The sequence below is a fragment of the Trichosurus vulpecula genome, chromosome 3 (assembly GCF_011100635.1).
Source record: "Trichosurus vulpecula isolate mTriVul1 chromosome 3, mTriVul1.pri, whole genome shotgun sequence".
Classification (NCBI taxonomy): domain Eukaryota; kingdom Metazoa; phylum Chordata; class Mammalia; order Diprotodontia; family Phalangeridae; genus Trichosurus; species Trichosurus vulpecula.
In genome coordinates this window covers 424,157,847-424,182,027 of record NC_050575.1, presented here as the reverse complement: position 1 = coordinate 424,182,027, position 24,181 = coordinate 424,157,847, and the positions used below count along the sequence as shown (strand labels likewise).

The window sequence follows — 24,181 nt, the reverse complement described above, 5'->3', positions numbered from 1 at the left end:
AATTCTTCATGAAATCCTTTCCTCAAAAATGCATCTCTTCATTTTCTCTTCTAATCTAATCCTGGCTATAACTTCTTTGTGAATTGACAGAAATCATGAATTAAAGTAGTCAGGAAGAATTGGAGATAATGCTGCAGATGTTGAGACCTTTTGTTGTTACTTTTGTTGCTATCATTTGCTAAACTGTTTAAATATATGACTGAATTTCCTTCAGAGAAATGCATTTATATTTTTGCGTCATAGCCCTCAATATCTTTCTTGGTTGTGACATTTCACACTTACCAGGAAACAAATAAACTTCCAAAAGAGGCTGACACCTCAAGAAAACAAGTGCAGAGCATCCTCTGGACTCACTCTCCAAATCTTCATTTCCATAGAAATGAGTTCCCCCCGGTATCCGACTATTTCTTTTATTAAAGATCTATAAAAACTGTGAGGTTTGTTGTTGTTTTTGTTGTTGTTGTTTTGGGGTGTGTGTGTGTGTGTGTGTGTGTGTGTGTGCGCGAGTGCTTTTGTTCAGGAGCCCCTACCCAGAGTGTTCAATTAACCGTTTGAGATCTCCCCCAAATCAATCAGCTAGCTCAATTCATAGCACTTTTACAAAGTTTAGGTGAATACACCCTTCACATGGGAAGAAGCCATCTTCCTCTCTACACATCAGCTCACTGGGGAGTGTGGGCTCACACCTGAAGTCATGGGGAAAAAAAATTTTTTTCCTCCCATCAAGGTAAGTATCATGAAAAGTGACTGCAAATCAAAGTTCCAAGACAAATGTCTTTGAGACTCAGGGAGAGAGCACAATACTCAATGTTCTTTGGGGAAGGTGATGGAGATCAGACAGAGACAGAGGTCTGGCATTTGGTAAGAGAGAATCATAGTGTCCGCTAGATTTATGTTTTTTTTTTCTAATTATTCTTGCTAACTAGGTGTTGAGCTCCATTTAATTTTTATGCAACTTGAGGAAGGATTATATGCTGTCAGTACCCTCTTAATTGTGTTGTCTTTGGGCAATGCCTCAGTCACTCTGCCCTAGTTAAAGCTCCAGTTGACTCTTCCCAAAGGGTTTCTGAGGACCCAAAGCAATTTTATTTGCTTGCTTGTCTATTTGTTTTAATGAGACAATTCTTCAAAAGGGGAAACTAGGTCTTCTAATACACAGTTTCTCACCTGTATAATAAAAGAAAGGCTTGGTCATGAATGTTTCTATGCAAGTCATCACTTCTCATGTGTCATTTGGTGTAATTAAAAAGGTCTACAACAATATAGGGATTTTTCTCAGTTTCTTTTGAACGCAGTTCATTTGGACAGATAATTTAATAAAATATTAAGGTGAAGCAGAGTGGCACATTGCATAGCTTTGCCCTAACAAGCAAGAAGAACATTGTTCAAATCCATCTCAGACAAATTCTGGCTGGGTGACCCTAGGCAAGTCCCTTAGCTTCTCAGTTGTCCAGGCAATTCCCCAGGCCCATCAGGCGGCAAAACCTGCATTTCATTGGTCCAGATTTTCCCCAATGAATAGTTCACACACCAGTGGAATTGCATTTAGTTAAAAAAATTTAAAAAAAATTCAGCATGTTTCAAGTATCTTCTCTTTTGGTGATTTGAATAAGCCCTCTACAGTTGAAGACTGTGAAACCTGTATACCATGGTAGTCCTTGAGAGTTAACGTGTAAAGCCACAACAACAAATAAAACCATCAAACTTTGATTGTTTTGTCTTCAGAAAGGAGGTGTTTTGCCTATCCTAGGATGTATGCATGCATACACACATATACATAAACATACATATATACACATGTATATGCACATATATGTATATACATATGTCTATATTTATATGTATGTGTATGCATATATATGTGTATTTATGTGCATACACATACATACATGTATATTATGTATATATATAGCTCAGACTTCAAGAATTCTCTGAATACTTCTTGCTATGACTGAGCTTTGTGGAGGGCTTTCATAAAGGTATGAGATTAGTATTCCCGATAATATTTAAATCCAAGGAGCACATATTTTTGAAGGATGGTAGAGATACTTTAAGAGTGCTAGAAAGGATATCAATCAAAATTAGGCTGCCATTACACAACAGTTCATCAGTTCATGTCAGTTCTAGGACTTGCTGGGATTGTTGGTTGCCATGACAACTAACCTTATAGTTAAATCTCACATTCTTGCCCTGTCCTCTGAAAAAAGCTCAAAGTCAGCATCCTTTTGTGCTTGCCTTCAAAAGCTTCAATCTTTCCCTGGATGGATGGTCTTATCTGTGTAAGCATCCCTTTCACTAATATATAAAGCAATCCTTCCATGCCTTCTTAACTCAGGTGATTCAGGATTGTCTTTCAATATTTTCTCATTAGAAGATCTACGCAATATTTGGGGAATTTCTAGTGAGTTCTTTTAATATTCAATAGATACCAAGGAGACATTTAACTTATTCATCTATTTGTTTGTATTTTACTTTTGACATGACTGTCACCCCACCTATCATACTCTTATTGGGCAAAGGACTAAGCATAAAATTTGGAGTATTAGGTTATTCCTAAAGGCGAAAAACTAGGTCCTGTGAATTCTGCCCTGGCTAATTTCAGATAATCTTTTCCTACAATCCTACAATTCATGGATAATTTTCAGTTTAGTGAGCTATAAACTGCATCCAATCACTTCCTAAATGTGTGAGAATTAGAGTCAGAGAATTAGGAATCAGATTTCCATGAGAACATTTTAATGGCAACCATAGATGTCATGTTTGAAATCTTGGGTTTTACCAAGGTTCTTGTTGCTGTTTGCTTGCCTGTATGTTTTAATTGGAAACAACTTCTATGGGTGTGATCCTCACTGCCTATGAGAGGTTATGTGATCTGGTAAAAACAGTATTATTCAATGCATCTGAAGACAGGAATACTTAGTACTCAGCCTGATGCCCATTCACAGCCTTTTGTTTCTGGCCATAGCCCATCTCCCCAGCATTTTCCAAATTTCAGAAAAAAACAAGACCTTAGAGAATGTACAGTACAATCCTTGTCTAAATGGAAATTTCTTCTAAACAAAATACTCAACAAGTAGTCATTGAGTCTTTACTTCAAGACCTCCAGTCAGAAAATTCACAACTTCCCACATCACCTGATTTAACTGAGGGATTTCTTAAATTGTTACAATGTTTCGTTTGATTTTTTTTTTCTGATAGCAAGCCTATATTAGCCCCTTTGTCAAATTAAGCCCTTGATCCTGGTCTTGCTATGTGGGATTAAGGAGAGAAAAAATCGTCCATGAATATAAAGATCCTTTGACTTTGTTTTGGTTGTTTAATTGGTTTTTAGTCATGTACCATTCTTCATGATCCTATATGGGGTTTTCTTGGCAAAGATACAGTCATTTCATTCTCAGGCCATTTTACAGCTAAAGAAATGGAGGAAAACAGGGCTAAGTGACTTGCCCAAGGTCACCCAGCTAGTAAGTGTCTGAGGTTGGATTTGAATTCAGATCCTCCTTATTCTATGCTCAACACTCTTTCCATTGTGCCATATAACACTCATCCTTTGAATACTTGATATCAATTATCTTGTGTCTCCTATTCAGAAACAACATAGTAAACAACTCCACTTCCTTCAATCTATCTTCAGGCAGCATGAACTCAAAGACCTTCCCTTTTCTGGTTGTCCTCCTCTGGATACACCATCCAGGTTGTGAAGGCCCTTAGGGAAATGTGGTTCACGTAATTTTCAGGAATCCTCCTAATACGGTTTGCCTAATATAAAATGTAGCATAACTATTGCTTCCATATTTCTAGATACTCTGCCACTTCTTTTTGGCCAAGCAATCATGGTTAAGTGGCTTGCTCAGGGTCACATAGCTCGTAAGTGACAAGTGGCTGGGGCCAGATTTGAACTCAGGTACTCCTCACTATAGGACTGGTGCTCCAGCATTACCTAGCTGCCCCAATTCTGCCACTCTTGATGCAGTCTTAGAATGTTTTATCTCCTCCTCTTGTTCCCTCAAATTCTTTTTAAAGTAGACCCTAGGACATAAACTCCAAACATCAGATTTTTTATGTTTTTAATAGGAGGGCCCTTTTGGAAAGTGATCATCAATCAAAGAGAGTGTTGCATAAGTGCCAGCATAATTTCCAGAAAATACTGAATTCAAGGCCTACCTTTGGCAGATACTGGTGGAGCTACCCTGCCCTGAGCACAACCTTTCATCTCACAGGACTCTAGATAACTCTCTAAGACTGTAAGGTGCAGAGAATGGTGCCAACTAGTACTGGTAGAATGTCCACACCTGACAGTTCTGTATGTTAATGAATCAAAGGTCCAGTTCCTACTGCTATTATCAACCCAATAGGGAATTTTGCATTTTTTCTGGTATTTACTACCTGTGGGACTCTAAGAAAGTCACTTTAAGCCTCCCATTTATCAAAGTTATTGGAAAAATTGATCTCTTAGGTCACTTCTGATGCTGGCATTATGTGGGTTAGGAAATCCCTCAAATACGATATTCAACCTTGTCATCTCATCTAATGCTAAATTTCTATTTTTTAATGTTTAAGGTTCTCATGTCCTCTTCAGGTCTGACATTTCGTGATTCTTTTGTCACTTGGCAACAATCTCAATATCCCTGTGTTCTGTTCTGGGCTTGCCATGAACTTCCTTTGTGACCTTGGGCAATTTACTTGTAGCTTTTATATGCCTCAGCAGACCAACTTGCAAAATGTGCTTTGCAATAAAAACAATGGACTAACCTGGCTCCTCTAGAGAGTGTGGAGAAATGCAGTTAATTAGTGAGACATTAACTGTGCTCATATGGTAGCAAAACCCAGAATTATTCCTAGCAATGGCCAGACACACTTCATTTTAGTTATTTGACATTTATGATGTCTTTTGTTTCAAAATGCTATGTTGCAATTTGTTTTAGTTATATTTTCAAAACATTTCCAACAGCGGCCAGAGTGATTTTGGAACCAGAAAATGTAAGTAAGAATAAAGGTAATGAAAATTTTCACAGCAGGAAGATTTCTTAGTGGCCATCTAGTCCAAACCCTACTCAAGAAATAATTACCTCTAGTGTAAGGGGGTAGATCAGGGGAACTCACTAATTAGTCTGATGAGTGTAATAGGTGATGAACCTTCGTTTAAGACCTGCTTAAGAAGCAGGATATCATAGTTGAGATGGTGTTGGATGAGAAGTTAAGAAAACTTAAACTTAAAACTTATCTATGGGGAGTTAAAATCTCCCCATAGATACTCACGGTGTTATCTTGGGTAAGGCTTATTCTCTCTAACTCATTTTAAAATGTTTCCTCTTTTTTTTCTGTTGTATCCATAGATCTTTTTTTTTAAATGTATTTTAAACTTCAATACACAATAACCAAATAAAAGGGGAGTGGAGCCAAGACGGCATCTGGAAATCAGGGACTTGCTTAAGTTCCCCCCACCAGGTCCCTCCAAACACCTATAAAAACAGCTCTGAACAAATTCTAGAGCTGCAGAACCCACAAAATAGCAGAGGGAAGCAAGGCTCCAGCCCAGAACAGCCTGGATGGATACTGGGTGAGGTCTATCACACCATGCTGGGAGCCTAGCAGAGCAGAGCCCAGCATGGGCCACACCTGGACCAACCAGACTTGGAGCTAGGTGGAACAGGCCTAGCATAATGAATCCCTGAGCTGTGAGAGTTACCAGACTTCTCAACCCACAAACGCCAAAGACAACAGAGAAGGTTAGTGGGAAAAGGTGCTGGGATGGAGTGAAAGGAGTTCACCATTGCCCATCCCCCCAGGGGCGAGGAAGTGATGCAGGTGTGGGGCTGCTTCCAGAGCTACAGCTTCAGTTGCTTCCAGCTCCAGGCCCACCTGGTGGGAGGAATTAAACAGCAGATCAGAGCGGGAGTGCAGAGCCTGCTTGGATCTGAGTCGATGTCCAGGTTGGCAGTACTTGAGGGAGGAGGAGCACTGTTGTGCTAGAACTTGCTGTGTAGACATAGCTGGGTAAACAACAGTGCATCCCCTCAAATTTGGAACAAAGTGTTCTCTACTCTACAAGCAGTCATACTCTGACAATAAGCACAAGGACAAGTAGTTGGCTGGGAACATGAACAGGCAGCGAAAATGGACTCAGATTAAGACTCAAACTTTGGAATATTTTTCTTGGTGATGAAGAAGACCAAAACATCCAGCCAGAAAAAGGCAACAAAGTCAACCTACATCAAAAGCCTCCAAGAAAAGTATGAATTGGTCTCAGGCCATGGGAGAGCTCAAAAAGGATTTGGAAAAGGAGGTCAGAGAACAAGAGGAAAAATTGGAACAAAACATGAGAGTGATGCAAGAAAACCATGAAAAACAAGTAAATGAGTTGCTAAAGGAAACCCAAAAAATACTGAAGAAAATAACACTTTAAAAAAATAGACTAACACAAATGGCAAAAGAGCTCCAAAAAGCCAATGAAGAGAAAAATGCCTTGAAAGGCAGAATTAGCCAAATGGAAAAGGAGGTCCAAAAGACCCTTGAAGAAAATACTACCTTAAAAATTAGATTGGAGCAAGTAGAAGCTAGTGACCTTATAAGAAATCGAGAAATTATAAAGCAGAACCAAAAGAATGAAAAAATGGAAGACAATGTGAAATATCTCATTGGAAAAACCACTGACCTGGAAAATAGATCAAGGAGAGGTAATTTAAAAATTATTGGACTACTGGAAAGCCATCATCAAAAAAAGAGCCAAGACATCATCTTTTAAGAAATTATCAAGGAAAACTGCCCTGATATTCTAGAGCCAGAGGGTAAAATAGAAATTGAAAGAATCCACCGATCACCTCTTGAAAAAGATCCCAAGAAGTAAACTCCTAGGAATATTGTCACCAGAGCTCCCAGATGAAGGAGAAAATACTGCAAGCAGCCAGAAAGAAACAATTTGAGTATGGTGGAAACATAATCAGGATAATACAAGATCTAGCAGCTTCTACATTAAGGGATCAAAGGGCTTGGAATACGATATTCCGGAGGTCAGTGGAGCTAGGATTAAAACCAAGAATCACCTATCCAGCAAAACGGAGTATAACACTCCAAGGCAAAATTTGGATTTTCAATAAAATAGAGGACTTTCAAGCTTTTTCGATGAAAAGACCACAGCTGAATAGAAAATTTGACTTTTAAACACAAGAATCAAGAGAAGCATGAAAAGGTAAACCAGAAAGAGAAATCATAAGGGACTTACTAAAGTTGAACTGTTTTGTTTGCATTCCTACATGGAAAGATGAGGTGTGTAATTCATGACACCTCAGTATTAGGGTAGCTGAAGGGAATATACATACATACATACATACATACATACATACATACATACATACACACATACATGTACACATAGGAGGAGGCAGGAAAGGGGGGATGAGTGAATCTTGCTCTCATTGGATTTGACTTGAAGAGGGAATCACAGACACTCAACTGGGTATCTTAAACCACAGGAAAGAAGGAGGAAGGGGATAAAAGGGGGGAATGATAGAAGGCAGGGCAGATAGGGGGAGAAGGTAATCAAAAGTAAACACTTTTGAAAACGGAGAAAATTGAATAAGGGAGGACAGAATAGGAGGGAGGGAAATATAGTTAGTCTTTCACAACATGAGTATAGTGGAAGGCTTTTGCATAATAATACACATGTGGCCTATGTTGAATTCCTTGCCTTCTTAGGGAGGGTAGGTGGAGAAGGAAGAGGGGAGGGAATTTTAAAAGCAGATGTTCAAAAAAAAGGTGTTTTGCATGCAACTGGGAAATAACATATACAGGCAATGGGACATAGAAATCTATCTTGCCCTACAAGAAAGAGAAAAGGGGGGGGGGAGTGAGGTGACACAAGGGAGGGCTGACTGGGGAATGGGGCAATCAGAATATATGCCATCTTGGAGTGGGGGGAGGGTAGAAATGGGGAGAAAATTTGTAATTCAAAATCTTGTGGAAATCAATGCTGAAAACTAAAAATATTAAATAAATAATAATAAAAAAGGCAAAAAAAGAAAATAAAAGACACATATTGTAAACTTAAATATTAAAACAAATATAAAATAGGAAAAGAAAAAATACCATCCTGTGCATAGCAGAATGTAAGAGAGGATTCAAAATACATAATAGCTTTCCATTTCAAGAAAAAAGTCTATATAATAAACACTGCACATTGTGTTCAGAGCTGTCCATCTTTTCTTTGCTTTCTTGTATGTTTCCCTTTATTTTCTGCTGTGCACTTTTTACTTTGTTCTTTCCCCCCCTCCCTGAAGAAGGCTACAATTAAGTGTGGAGACACACACACAAACACAATACATATACATACAGATACACACAAATACATACATATATACCTATACATACATGCATACACACATATAAATATAAATGCATATACATATACACATACATATGCATACATATACTTACATAAACATATTTAGATATCTGTAATCATACTCATATATAGATAATATGCATTCATGTGCATCTATGTAAAACCACTTTATACTTATTTGTCCTCTGTTTGTCTGAGGTCAATGCAGAACTTCCTCATTCATAAGTCTTTCCATATTTTCAAACTCGAGTTTCCACATTGTTAAAATGAGTATTTTAGACTCAATGGATTTTATGGTCCATTCTGGCTCTAAATTTACAGTCCTTTGGATCTATGAACTTTATTATTTTTTTCCATTCATTCCTTCTTGTTATTCACTTCTTGTTTTCTAAAAGAACCAATGACATCAAGGTGTGATGTCTTGATTGATACAGGAATTAGATTTAAGTGAGTCAGAGCTCCATAAAGTCATCACCTTCACTTTCTCTTCCAGTCATCAAAGTTGTACCTAGACAAAAGTCAAGATTACTGGTATCTTAAATACATGACCAGATTCAAAGAGTTCCACAGTACCCACTTCAGCCACCTCCACGGCCACTAGACCATTTTTTCTATCCATCCATTAGAGTGAAGGAAGTCTTCACATGCTTTGGGAAGTCATCCCCTTAACACACTGACAAGTTTAAGGTCTGTCAGTTACCTTCAACCTAGTTTAGACTATCTGCCAAGGCACTTGTACCAGTGTGTGGCTGTGGTATATATTACAGCTTTTTGGAGCCACACATAGGTGAGAGTTGAGTGCCAGGTAGACACCAGAGATGAGCAGTCCTGAAAGGGTTCAGCAAGCTCTCACACAAGAAGTGCTAGTTCTCCCTGAATACCCCATATATTGATTGTCTATACTACTGCTCAAGAAAAAAAGGGTCCTTAAATGTGTGTGTACGTGTGTGTGTGTGTGTGTGTGATTGATTGATTCCTTTGGTATTTTGGTGAAGTTTCTGAATTCTCAGAATAATGATTATAGAAGATTACAAAGAAATAGGATGATAAATATATACATATCTATGTATGTATGTGTTTTTGTATACACTCCTCTGTGTATTTACTTATGTATTCAAGTTTATGAGTACAGGTCAAGAATTCTTGAAGGGAGATGTATTACCATTTATATTCTATGCAAAAGATATCTATATGCTTATATGGCATGGGGGAGGGAGGAAGTAGAGGGAGAAGAGAGAGAGAGGGAGAGAGAGAGAGAGAGAGACTCTTTGTGACCCCATTTGAGATTTTCTTTGCAACGATACTAGAGTTGTTTGCCATTTCTTTCTATAGCCCAAATTCCACATAAGGAAACTGAAACAAACAGGGTTTAGTGACTTGTCCAGGGTCGCACAACTGGTAAGGGTTTGACCACATATTTGAACTCAGGTCTTCCTGACTCCAGGCCCAGAACTCTATTCACTATGCTATATAGTTGATATCTTTTGATCAGATGTCCATGTATGTGTATTTTGTTCTCACTCATTGGGAGGTCCCAGGATAAATGAACCAACTTTCCTTCAGGTTTAGAAATAAATATTGTGAGAGATGGAGCCATGACGGCAGCTGGAAAGCAAGGCTCTCCCCCAAATTCCTACAAACACCTGTAAAAAATTGCTCCGAACAAATTCTAGAGCTACAGAACCTATGAAATAAGAGAGGGAAGCAGGTCTCCAGCCCAAGATGGCCTGGATGGTCACTGGGAAGGGTCTATCACACCATGCTGGGAGTGAAGTACAGCCCACAGTGGGGCACACCAGCACAGACCAGGCCCTGAGGAGATTGGGCAAAGCAAGCTCTAGGGCCCTGAATCATTGAGCCGTGGCACCTAGCAGACTTCTCAACCTGCAAACACCAAAGACAACTTAGTAGGTCAGTGGGAAAGCTGCTGGATTGGGGTGAGAGGAGTACACAGTTGGCCCCAGCCCCAAGGTGGCAGAGGTGGTGCTGTGCAGCAGCTGCAGGAGCAGGAAGTTCCTGGGGCTGCTTCCAGACTTCCAGCAGCAGTCACTCCCCCCCCACCCAGCCCCACCTGGTGGGAGGAGTCAAGCAGTGGATCCAAGCAGTAGTTCAGGAAGCAATTTGCTGGCAAAGAGGCAGGATTCTTTTGCTTTGACCTGCTTGGATCTGGGTCATGATCTAGGTTGGCAGTTCTTGGGGGAGGAGGAACACTGTTGTGGCAGAGCTTGCCATGTAGAAGTAGATCTGAAAACAGCAATGCAACACCCCTGAAACTTGGTACAAAGCACCCATAATTCTGAAGGTGGTCATACCCTGAAAAAACCTGAAGGGTCAAGTAGTTGGCTGGGAACATGGCCAGGCAGTGAAAGACTCAGATTTTTGAATCTTTTTTTTTGGTGACAAAGAAGATCAAAACACAGCCAGAAGAAGTCAAGAAAGTCAAAGAACCCACATCAAAAGCCTCCAAGAACAATCTGAATTAGTCTCAGGACATGGAAGAGGTCAAAAAGGATTTGGAAAGGCATGTAAGAGAATTAAAGGAAAAATTGGGAAGAGAAATGAGAGTGATGCAAGAAAATCATGAAAAACAAGTTAATGACTTGCCAAAGGAGACCCCAAAAATACTGAAGAAAATAACGTCTCAAAAATAGATTAACCAAATGTCAAAAGAGCTCTAAAAAGACAATGAGGAGAAGAAAGACTTAAAAGGCAGAATTAACCAAATGCAAAAGGGGGTCCAAAAGACCACTGAAGAAAATACCACCTTAAAATTTAGACTGGAGCAAGTGGAAGCTAGTGACTTTATGAGAAATCAAGAAATTGTAAAGCAGAACCAAAAAAAATGAAAAAAATGGAAGACAATGTGAAATATCTCATTGGAAAAACCACTCACCTGGAGAATAGATGCAGGAGGGATAATTTAAAAATTATTGGACTACCTGAAAGCCATGATCAAAAAAGAGCCTAGACATCATCTTTCAAGAAATTATCAAGGAAAACTGCTCTGATATTCTAGAACCAGAGGGTAAAATAGAAAATGAAAGAATCCACCAATCACCTCTTGAAAAAGATCCCAAGAAGAAAACTCCTAGGAATTTTATAGCCAAACTCCAGAGTTCCCAGGTCAAGGAGAAAATATTGCAAGCAGCCACAAAGAAACAATTCGAGTACTGTGGAAACACAATCAGGATAACACAAGATCTAGCAGCTTCTACATTAAGGAACCAAAGGACTTGGAATATGATATTCCAGAGGTCAATGGAACTAGGATTAAAACTAAGAATTACCTACCCAGCCAAACTGAGTATAACACTCTGGGAAGATATGGATTTTCAATTAAATAGAGGACTTTCAAGCACTCTTGAAAAAGACCAGAGCTGAAGAGGAAATTTGACTTTCAAATATAAGAATCAAGGGAAGCATGAAAAGGTGAACAGGAAAGAGAAGTCATAAGGGACTTACTAAAGTTGAACCACTTTGGTTACATTCCTACATGGATAGATGATATTTGTAACTCACGAAATCTTTCTAAGCATAAGGGTAGTTGAAGGGAGTACACATATACATATACATATAGATATACACACATACATGTATATATACATATATATGTATATACACATAGAGAGAGACAAAGGGCACAGGGTGAGTTGAAGATGAAGGGATGATATCTAAAAATAAAGAAAATAAATACAATTAAGGGGTGAGAGAGAAATATATTGGGAGCAGGAGAAAGGGAGAGATAGAAGGGGATAAGTTATCTCACATAAAAGTGGCAAGAAAAAGCAGTTCCATTGGAAGGGAAGAGGGGGCAGGTGAAAGGGAATGAATGAATCTTGCTCTCATCAGACATGACTTAAGGAGCAAATAACATACACATTCAATTGAATATCTTACCCTACAGGAAAGTAGGGGGGAAGAGGATAAGAGAGAGGGGATGATAGAAGGGAGGGAAGATTGGGGAAGGAGGTAATCAAAAGCAAAGACTTTTGAAAAGGGCTACCATTAAGGGGATAAAATTTAATAAAGGGGGACAGGATAGGATGGAGGGAAATATAGTTAGTCTTTCACAACATGACTGTTAGGGAAGTATTTTGCATAATGATACATGTGGCCTATGTTGAATTGCTTGCCTTCTCAAGGAGGGTGGGTAGGGAGGGAAGACAAGAAAAAATTTGCAACTCAAAGTTCTAAAAACAAAAGCTTAAAAAAAACCCATTTTTTACATGAAACTGGGAAATAAGATATACAAGCGATGGGGCATAGAAATCTATCTTGCCCTACAAGAAAGTAAGGGGAAAAACGATAATGGGGGGCATGGGGTGACAGAAAGGAGGAACGACTGGGGAAAAGGGCAATCAGAATACATGCCATCTTGGGGTGGGGGAGTGTAGAAATGGGGAGAAAATTTGTAACAAATTCCTGTGGAAATCAACGTTGAAAACTGAAAAATATTAAATAAATAAAGAAAAAAAGAAATGAATGCTGTGGGGAAAATCCATTCCTGTTAATACTCAGAAAATAAGAGAGAATGCAAAAGATTTAAATAGGATGACTATCTCAATTGTCAAAAGAGGAAAGGGAACAGTGTTAAAACTATAAGCCATATTTATACAGCTTTAACTATATAACTTTAAGCTAGCTTGATTTCATTTCCTGGGAAAATTCTAGAAGGGATCATTAAACAGATGGTTGATGAACATATAGAAAGGGAAATAGGGAGGTCATGTCAGAGTAATTCCATTTCTTTTATATTTTTTGACAGAATTACTAAACTTGTAGATGGAGACAAAATTTTAAATATCATTAAAATATGTTAGTTCAGTTTTTTTTAAAAATATGGCATCACATATTCTTGGGGGAAAATTGTATGAATGTGGACTCGGCCATACTGTGGTTATGTGGATAAAGAGCTGGTTCAATGATTGGCCTAAGAAAGATGATAATTAATCAATGGGGCAGCTAAGTGATACATTGGTTATATGGCAGGGGCTGGAGGCAGGAAGACATGAGTTCAAACCTAGGCTCAGATACTTACTAGCTACATGACCTTGGGAAAGTCACTCAACACTGTTTACTTCAGTTTACTCATCTGTAAAATGAGGTACAGAAGGAAAGGGCAAACCATTACAGTATTTCTTTGCCAAGAAAACCCCAAATCGGGTCAGTAAGAGCCAGACTTAACTGAGATGACTGAATAACAATGATTACTCAGTGTCAGTATGGCAGAAGGTCTCCACTGAAGTACCCCAGAGATTTTTGCTTATCCTGGTGCCGTTTTATACTTACAAGTGACTTGGCTAAAGGTATACATGGCATGCTTAGAGGAAAAAAAATATGTTTTAGTGTGGATTAGTTAATATAATGGAAGATAGATCCAGGATGCAAGAAGATCATAAAGAGCTGGAGGTGACTTCTTATAACTTAAAAAAAAATACATCCATGCTTCATCATTATAAATTCACAAAAATCAATTCAAATTGTTTCATTGTTATTTCTATGTACATGGCTGTTGTAAATATGTATTTTCCTCCTGATTCTGTTTACTTCACTATGCACCAGTACAGAAAATTCTTCCCATGCTTCTCTGTTTTCCTCATATCCATTATTACTTATGGGATAAGAATGGAAACTATTCTATTATATTCATGTATCTTTATAGTTTTTAGTCATTTCCTGTAGAGTAGGAATCTTTCTTGGGTGTTTATGAAAAAAAAAACATGGAGCAGTAGAGGCTGCTTTCTTACCTCTAATCTCTGGCTCACCAAAGCAGAAACACACACTTAATTTTGTGTTAAGGCTTATACCATTGGTTTTGGGATTGAAAGTAGAAAAATGCCCCCTCCTACACACACACACACACACTCACACACACACACACTCCACATAAACATACACAAACCCCACACCATGAGTCACATAAATGAGAGCTTTTAGAGTCCCTAATCAAACCTTCATAGAAGAGGAGAGAGGTTGTAAGCAGACATTTTTTGCCCTTTACAATTGACTGAGTGGAAGGATCTTTTCACTTAGTGGTCATTCCATTTTGGCATAGGACATCAAGCCCAGCTGCAGTTGTGAGAACCAATGAAAGAATGTTAATGGCATGACTTTGTCATCCCAAAATTCTAGCACCAAATAACGAAGTAGAATTCCTTCAGCACCAAGACATAGCAAATATCCCTCCAGATGTGCCTTACGCTAAAACAGATTATTGGGAATGGAGAGATTATTTGATTACCTGATTGAACTAACACAATATCTGACACCTAGCAGATAGTGAATGAATGTTTTTTTTTTTAAACTGATTGAACCCTTCTATCTCTTACATAAGAATATAATACGAACAGAATGGCTCAAATGATGTCTATCCTTCCTGAGATCTGTGTCATTTTCTATTGTATTGTTTTGAACATGCTTTGCATCTCTCGTGGCAAGCTTGTTAGTTCTTTTTCCGAATCTTAACATCATAGCTGTCACTTCTTCTCTGTTTTTCCCTCAGACATTATCATTTCATTTATATATTCATTTTATTTTTCATTGTAGTTTATCTTCTCAGAATTGTAGATGAATTTCTTCCATGTTCTGCTCTCCTTGATACTTTGCTTTTGGATATTTTGGAGTCATTCATTCTTCTGCATTTGTGTCTTTAGTGTCCTTGTTGCCACCATAACTAATATGAGACTTTTTTTTCATTAGCTCTTTTTGGTACCAATTTCAGACTTTTTGCAAGGACCAGCTTCTGGACCCTACTGGAGGCAATCATTCCAGGTGATGCTAGACTCATCCATTGCCAACTTCTGGAAACTTCAGGTTCAAAATGATAAAACTGTAGACTTCCCTTTAGAATCTTCTCTTTTTCCTGAGATGCCTTGAGGTTGGGTTATTTCCTTTGAGATGAAGTTGGGGGGAGATTCTGTTATACTCCTTGGGTCAGATTCACAAAGCTTCTGGCCACTTTTGTACCTACTCCACACTCAGTGCCTCTCAGGCAAAGGACTTCTCTTTGACCTGAATTGCCTTCCCTAGGAGATCCTCATTGGATCTGTGACCTAGTTCTGGGGTATGAGGGGGAAGAGCTTCTTCTCTAGAAACAAGGTTAGGGCCCACTCTTCCAGATCTGGAATCTCTTCTTGTCCTAGTGCACATTGATAGGAAAGCATCCCCTCAATTCAGGCAATCAAAGCTCTGGACTGGATGTTTCCTACATATGTCTATCTGTGTCCCTACGCTTGCCTGGCCTCAGAAATGACTCACTGTGACATTTTATCATGACCATCATCATATCATCATCACCATCATTAATGAGGATTCTTTCTGGTGCATTTTTTGTATCTTTGTGGAGTATTCTTTTGGGGGTTATGAGCAGGACTATATTTCATCGTAATCTGCTTTCTGGACTTGTTCTATTAATCTCTGTGATCTTGGGAAATTTATTTACTTCATCTGTCTGGATTTGGTGTCCTAACTTATGAAATGAAAGATTTGTAGAATGTGAAATGAAAGATGGTAGAATATCTCTACATTCCATTCTAACTCTAATACCAATCTTCTAATGATTCTCTAATGATCATGTACTAGGAATGAACTGAAAGCATGAATATGAAGAAGCAGAGAAGATAAAGTATAGCTTCTTATGGAGGCTTCTAACAATATGTTAGGTATCAATTACATATATTCCTGCTGCCTGACTAATATTTTCATGTAAGTATCCTCTCCATCAATAGCCACCTTCACCTATCCATGCACATTCTTTATAAGACCCTATTATTGCATAGAAGCTGAGTTTACAGTGTCTAGACTTGTGTCTGAACAGATCTGTTTTCTTGTTTGTGGCCAAAAAGAATGGGGTCAGTTCCACTCACCTATAAAATGCATCAGTACATTACTCTGAATTCCCTTCTCTGGAATGATTAAATAAAAAGATTCATTAAAAGGAAATGACCCAACCACAATGAAAGTCTAATGGAATAGATAGTCTACTGGGGCATCAGTAGGTAATGACCAGCAATTCTATGGTCTCTGATGTTAGTTTTCCTCTGTCAGCATGATTTCTATTGTCAACATGCCACAGATCTCTGCATGTTCTGTAAGTGGCTTGAAATTGTTTATTTCTGACTCCAAATGAACTGACTTCACTATTAAAAACTGAATAGATGTATCCCATTCTGATCTTCTTTCTCAAGTGGTCATTACTGAGATTATTTAAACAGCCAACAGAAATAGGACCTAGAGCACTTTGCACTGAGAATAATGCTGCCATGATTTTCTCCTTTATTCTCTTAATTCTTTGTGTTCTAAGGATTCCTGAAAAGTGTAAGTAACACCTGTACCTGGTTTCTTAGCAATCCAACAAGTAACTGCACCACAGATCTTTCACTCATGGTCACCTCTTACCATAATTTCATGGTTTTGAAGGTTCCAAAAGGTATGACAAATCTGCAGAACAATCAGTTGCCCATAAAACTTACCTCCAAAGCAATTTCACCTCAGCTAGAGGGCAGCACCTGTCATACATTGTTTATCTATGAGATAGAGACCAATGGGAATTTTGGAATCCAGAAAATCTCTGTCTCTTTCATCCTGACAAACCTGTCTGGGGATCCAGGAGCTTCTGTACAGCAACACCTCACTATACATTTCCATGCTTTTCAATGTAGAAGAACTGTTCTCCCTTTGGCTAGAAGTGGTGATCCTGGCTATATTTTTGGAATGTTCCTCTTAGTTTAAAAAAAATGATACCAGCGACCCAATGAATATCATACAGAGCCACAGTGATGGAAATTGCTCTGTGAATCAACAAAAAGTAGGATTCAGGGTCATCATGGGTTGAGAACAGTAACTGTGACTAGTTCAAGATGAGATCTATAAGACTCTTAATGGAACATCCAGTTCAGTACACCTAGGCATTGTGGGTAATTCAGAGTCATCCAACAGAGAATTTTCAGGCAAAGTCTTCACCAAGAATTTCAGTGCTTTGGCTAAAATTGTACCTCTTGATGTTACATACCATTTTCCTTGGAGATTCAGATAATGTGGGCTTGTGCAGGCCTCTAATCCAACCCAAAAGCTTGTGTATTAGGAGGCTGATATCTGTATCAGCACCACTTTATAACATTTCCAACATCTGTGATAGAGGAATTTTGACAAATTTTGTGTTCTTCATGACATCCCAAAAAAGTCTACAAAGAGCCAGCCAGAAATAGATTGGACATTGCCAATCAATCCACCCCTGCACCCAATCTGGGGTATTGAGTGGAGAAATGGAATCTCTAAAAAGCTTGAGCTCTCAAAAAAAAGGACTGAAGTGGCTTGCCATTTCTATCTTCAGGAGCAGACAAAGTCATTTCAGCTGCTGTGTGGCAGCAAGAGAAACTGAACATGAGAAGACTACTTGAGGAAGTACAATCAGATAAAAGAGAATTTTATTTTCTTGAATCATCAATGTGACTCTACCAAGAATAAACTCTAACATATTCCCAAATGGTACAAAGAGCTGGATAAATAGGATCAATTATGTACTGAATTTGTGATTCCATTGATATAAGGGGCACCCATTTGAGGGAAGTACATTTACCAATGAAGGTCTGACAATATACAATGTAAGGTTTCAGAAACTTACCTATAAGTGACTTGACTTACTTGGAGGAACAAACCAATTATTTAGGAGAGGCTGGATGGAAACCAGATTTTCTTGGCTTTGATAATAGCTTTCTATATTCTACACACTGACGAATCTAGGGTTTGGGACTTGGAGTCAGGATTGTAAACAGTATTAAAATGTATAAGTCTTAGAAGATAGACTGAAATCCAATTGGGAAATCTTTAAATATCATGCTAAAGGTACTGTGAAGGTGTTATTAAATGAAATTCAACAAGAAAGAATATTGCTGAGAAATTTGTGGGGGTAGAGCCAAGATGGCACTGTGAAAGGAGGGGATTACTGGAGCTCTCTCACAAATTCTTCCAGATACCTTGAAACAAAGTGAATTTGAGGACATTTTAGAGAGTTCAAAGCCACTAGTAGACTGAGTGGAGCAGGAGCACCAGGTATGGAATGGCATCAGACCACACCAAACAGGACAAGCAGCAGAATGAAGCCAGAATGCCAGTCTGGGAGAGTGATGAGCATGGGAAATGCTGGAGCAGAAGCAGGACCAGGGTGGAAGTACCAGCTTCTGCATGTATCCCCAGGCCTCTCAGCCCAGGATAGGACTATCTCAGAGCTATGAGAGATAGCAGTACAGCACCTGTGCCCACAGAAGCAGCTACTCCTGCGACCTCCAGCCTACAGTCTAAAGGATTGAAACTCACCTTCTTGAACTTCCAGGAGCCATGGTGACCAGGTAAAATGGCTCTCATCCCTCCCTTCCTCACACATATAATACTTACTCAGGAGAAACCCTGAAACACAGGAGCCAGAAGTGGGGCTTCAGTAGCCTTTTAGCTCAAGAAGTTGGGGAGAGGGTACTTCTTGTGGTGGTAGAAGGAGACTAGAACTGGAAGAGAGGTGTCCCAGCAGGCCCCACTTCGGCAGAATAGTGGGAGTTCCTGAGCCCCAAGGAGGTGGAGCCAGCAAGCATCAACACTAGGACCCCAGACCTGCCTTCACATAGCCAGAGGAAGTGGCAGACAATAGCCCAGACCTACAGCTGAGACAACCCATGCTGAAGCACAGCCCTAGGGAGAGATCAGACTTCCAGCAGCCAGACTACCCCTCACCGACACCTCACAAAACCAGAAGCCACACTACCCAAAGACAGTGAGCAGGCCCACAGTTCATAGCACAAGAAGCTTGTTACAGAGGCCCCTGAGCCCCCAAAACAGAGATCCACTTTAGAAGCCGGGGGAGAAAAAAAAAAACAAACACCATGAAAAAACAGACCAGGAAAACAAAGACTATTGATTCTTATTATGGAGACAGGGAAGAACAAAATATCAATTCAGAAGTGGACAGCATTGACATGATACCCACATTTGAAGCCTGTAAAAGTAAAGTGAACTTGTCTCCAGCCCTAAAAGCATTCCAGGAAAAAACTCAAAGAGGACTTTAAAAACCAAATTAGAGAGGAAAAAGAAAAAATGGAAAAAAAAATGGCAAAAAAATCTCTGATGAGAACAAATCTTTAAAAAGTAAAATTGGTGAAATGGTTACATAGGTTCAGAATATAACTGGAGAGAATGCCTCATTGAAAAGTAAAATTAACCAAATGGAAAAAAGAGGTACAGAAGCTAAATGAAGAAAACAATATGCTAAACATTAGAATTGGGCAAGTAGAAGCTAATGACTCTACGAGACATCAAGAATCAATCAAACAAAATCTAAAGAATGAAAAAATAGAAGAAAACATGAAATATCTGATTGGATAAACAACTGACCTGGAAAATATATCTAGGAGAGATAATCTAAGAATTATTGGCCTACTTGAAAGCCAAGATGAAAAAAAGCACTTGGACAATATATTCCAAGAAATCATAAAGAAAACTGCCCTACAGTCTGAGAACTGGAGGGTAAAATATTCATCAAAAGAATCTACCAATCATGCCCTGAAAGACATCCCAAATTAAAAGCTCCAACGAATATTATAGCCAAAGTCCAGAATTATCAGGTCAAGGAGAAAATACTGTAAGCAGCCAGACAGAAACAATTCAGATGTCACAAAACTACAGTAAGGTTCATGCAGGATCTTGCAGCTTCTACAATAAGAGAAAGGAGGAATTGGAATATGATATTCTGAAAGGCAAAGGGGTTTAGACTACAACCAAGGATCAACTACCCAGCAAAACTGAGCATAATTTTTCAGGCAAAGAGATGGATGTTCAATGAAATAAAGGAATTCCAGACCTTCCTGATGAGAAGGCCAGAGCTCAATGGCAAATATGATTTTCAAATACAAAACTCAAGAGAGACATAAAAAGGTATACAGGGGAAAAAAACCCTAAGTTATTCAATAAGGGAAAATTATTTATGTCCATATGTATATGTATATGTATATATGTGTGTGTATGTATACATATATATGTATGTATGTATATATGTCAATCTTGAGAATGGTACAGTTATTATGACAATTGAAAGGGATACACATAGACTGAGGGTGTCAGTATAAAGTAACTGATGTGATGACAAAAAACATAATGAAGAGGTGCAAAGGGATTGTTCTAGGAGAAGAGACAAGGAGGAGGTAGAAAAAGGTAAATCATGTCACATAAAGAGGCACAAAATCATAGAAGGAAAGAAGGGAGGGAGAAAAGTAGAAAAGCTTTCCTTTTTACTTCTCTACCAAAACCACAAAACTGTACTAGTGGGGGACCTCAAAATTCCCTTCTCTGAACTTGATGAACCTAACTTCAAAATAAAGAAGAAAGGAGATAAGGACGTAAATAGAATTTTAGAAAAGGTAGATATGATAGACCGCTGGAAAAAACTTAATGGGGAGATAAAGGAATATACCTCTTTCTCAGTGGTACATGGCACATATTCAAAAATTGACCATGTAGTAGGGCATAAAAACCTCAGAATCTAGTGCAGAAAGGCAGAAATAGTCAATGCATCCTTTTCAGATCATGATGCAATTAAACTTATTTGTAATAAAGGACCATAGAAAGATAAACTAAAAATTAATTGGAAACAAAATAATCTAAATCTTAGGAATGAGTGGGTCAAAGAACAAATCATAGAAACAATTAATAATTTCATTCAAGAGAATGACAATAATGACCCAACATACATGCAAAAGCAGTTCTTAGGGGAAGTTTTATATCTCTAAATGCTTACATGAATATAATAAAGAGAAATGAGATCAATGAATTAGGCACACAACTGAAAAAGCTAGAAAAAAAAAACAAATTGAAAATCATCAATTAAATACCAAATTAGAAATACTGAAAACCAAAGGAGATATTAATAAAATTGAAATAAAAAACCTATTGAAATAATAAATAAAACAGCTGGTTTTATGAAACAACCAATAAAATCTATAAGCATTTGGTCAATTTGATTAAAAAAAAAACAAAGAAGAAAACCAAAAGTATCAAAAATGAAAGTGTGAATTCACCTCCAGTGAAGAAGAAATTAAAACAACAATTAGGAATTATTTTGCCTAATTGTAAGCCTATAAATTTTACAACTTGAAGGAAATGGATGAATAGTTGCAAAAATATAAATTGCCCAGGTTACCAGAAGAGGAAGTAAATATCTAAATAACCCCAGTTCAGAAAAAGAAATTGAACAAGCCATCAATGAACTCCCTAGGAAAAAAATCTTCAGGGTCAGATGGTTTTACATGTGAATTTTATCAAACATTTAAAGAACAATTAATTCCCATACATTATAGACTATTTTCGAAAATAGGTGAAGCAGGAGTCCTACCAAATTCTTTTCATGACACAAATATGGTACTAATATCCAAACCAGGAAAAGCCAAAACAGAGAAAGAAAATTATAGACCAATTTCCCTAATGAGTGTTGGTGCAAATAATTTTAAATAAAATGTTAGCAAAATATTGCAGCAACTTATCACCTGAATAATAAATACACTTTCACCTGGTAGAATTTATCCCAGGAATGCAAGGCTAGTTCAATATTAGGAAAACTATCAGCATAATTGTACATATCAACAACAGAAAGAGCAGAAAACATATGATTATCTCAATAGATGCAGAAAAAGCTTTTGACAAAATACAACACCCATTCTCATTAAAAATACTACAAAGCTTAGGAATAAATGGAGTCTTCCTTAAAATTGTAAGTAGCACCTACCTAAAACCATCAGCAAGCATTATATGTAATGGGGGAAAGTTAGATCCATTCCCAATAAGATTAGGGGTGAAACAAGGATATTCATTATCACCTGTATTAATCAATTTTGTACTAGACATGTTAGCTTTAGCAATAAGACTAGAAAAAAATTGAATTAGAATACACAAAGAAGAAACTAAGTTATCACTCATTGCAGATGATATAATGATTTACTTAGAGAATCCTAGAGAATCAAGTAAAAAACTACTTGAAATAATTAAAAACTTTAGCAAAGTTGCAAGATATAAAATAAACCCACATAAATCCTTGGCATTCCTATATACTACTGACAAAGACCAACAGCAAGAGATAGAAAGAGAAATTCCATTTAAAACTACTGTAGACACTATAAAATATTTGTGAGTCTACCTGCCAAGACAAAGCCACGGCCTATATGAACATAATCACAAAGCACTTCTCACACAAATAAAGTCAGATCTAAATAAATGGAAAAAAATATCAGTTGCTTATGGTTAGACCAAGCTAATGTAATAAAAATATGACAATTTCAGGTAAATTAATTTACTTATTTGGTGCCATACCAATCGAACTACCAAAAATTATTTTATAGAGCTGTATGAAATAATAACAAAATTCACCTGGAAGAACAAAAGTTCCAGAATATCAAGGGAATTAATGAAAAAAATTCTAGGGACGGTGGCCTAGCCATAATAGATATTAAATTATAATACAAAGCAGTAGTCGTCAAAACTACCTGGTACTGGCTAGGAAACAGAGTGGTGGATCAGTGGAATAGGTTAGGTACACAAGACACAGTAGTCAATGATTGAAGCAATCTACTCTTTGATAAATCCAAGATTCCAGCTTCTGAGCTAAGAATTTACTATTTCACAAAAACTGCTGGGAAAATTGGAAAATGGTATGGCAGAAACTGGGCATAGACCAATATCTTACACTGTATTACAAAATAAAGTCAAAATGGGTTCATGATTTAAGAATAAAGACTGACACTATAAGCAACTTGGGAGAGCAAAGAATAGTTTACCTGTCAGATTTATGGAAAAGGGAAGAATTTGTGACACAACAAGAGATAGAGAGTATTACAAAATGCAAACTGGATAGTTTTGATTAATATAAATTGAAAAGTTTTTTTATAGACAAACCCAATGCAACAAAGATTAGGAGGGGAGCAGAAAACTGGGAAAAAAATCTTTACACCCAGTGTCTTTGATAAAGGCCTCATCTCTAAAATATACAGGGAACTGAGCTAAATTTATAGGAATACAAGTCATTCCCCAATTGAAAAATGGTCAAAGGATATGAACCAGCAGTTTTCAGAGGAAGAATTTAAAGATATCTATAGGCATAGGAAAAATGCTCTAAATCACTATTGATTAGAGAAATGCAAATCAAAACAACTCAGGTACCACATCTCTCCTGTCAGATTGGCTAGCATGACAAAACAGGACAATGATAAATGCTGGATAGAATGTGGGGAAAATTGGAACACTGTTACATTGTTGGTGAAATTGTGAACTGATCCAGCCATGCTGGAGATCAATTTGGAACTATGCCCAAAGGGCTATAAAAATGTGTATAGCATTTGACCAGCAATACCACTACTAGGGTTGTACATCAAAGATATCACACAACTGGGAAAGGAACCCATATGTAGAAAAATATTTATAGCAGCTCTTTTTGTGGTAGCAAGGAATTGGAAATCAAGTGGATGCCCATCAATTTGGCAATGGCTAAACAAGTTGTGGTATATGAATGTAATGGAATATTATCGTGTTATAAGAAATGGGGAACATATAGATTTCATAATAACCTGGAAGAAACCACATGATCTGATGCTGAGGGAGGGGAGCAGAGCCAGGAGAAAATTGTACACAACCACAGACACATTGCTTCTGTGATGACTAACTTTGATAGACTTGGCTCTTATTAGCAATACAAAGTTCAGACATCTCCAAAGGACTCATGACGGAAAGAGCTATCTACATCCAGAGAAAGAATTGTGGAGTCTGAATGTAGATGGAGGCAAACTATTTACTCTGTCTTTTTTCTGTTCTTTT

The 24,181-nt window shown here is 37.9% G+C and overlaps 1 pseudogene; it reads left to right on the top strand.

Annotated features, from left to right (window-relative positions):
- The first annotated feature begins 16,497 nt into the window (after positions 1 to 16,497).
- Positions 16,498 to 17,488, top strand: LOC118842807 (annotated as a pseudogene).
- Positions 17,489 to 24,181: the final 6,693 nt, after the last annotated feature.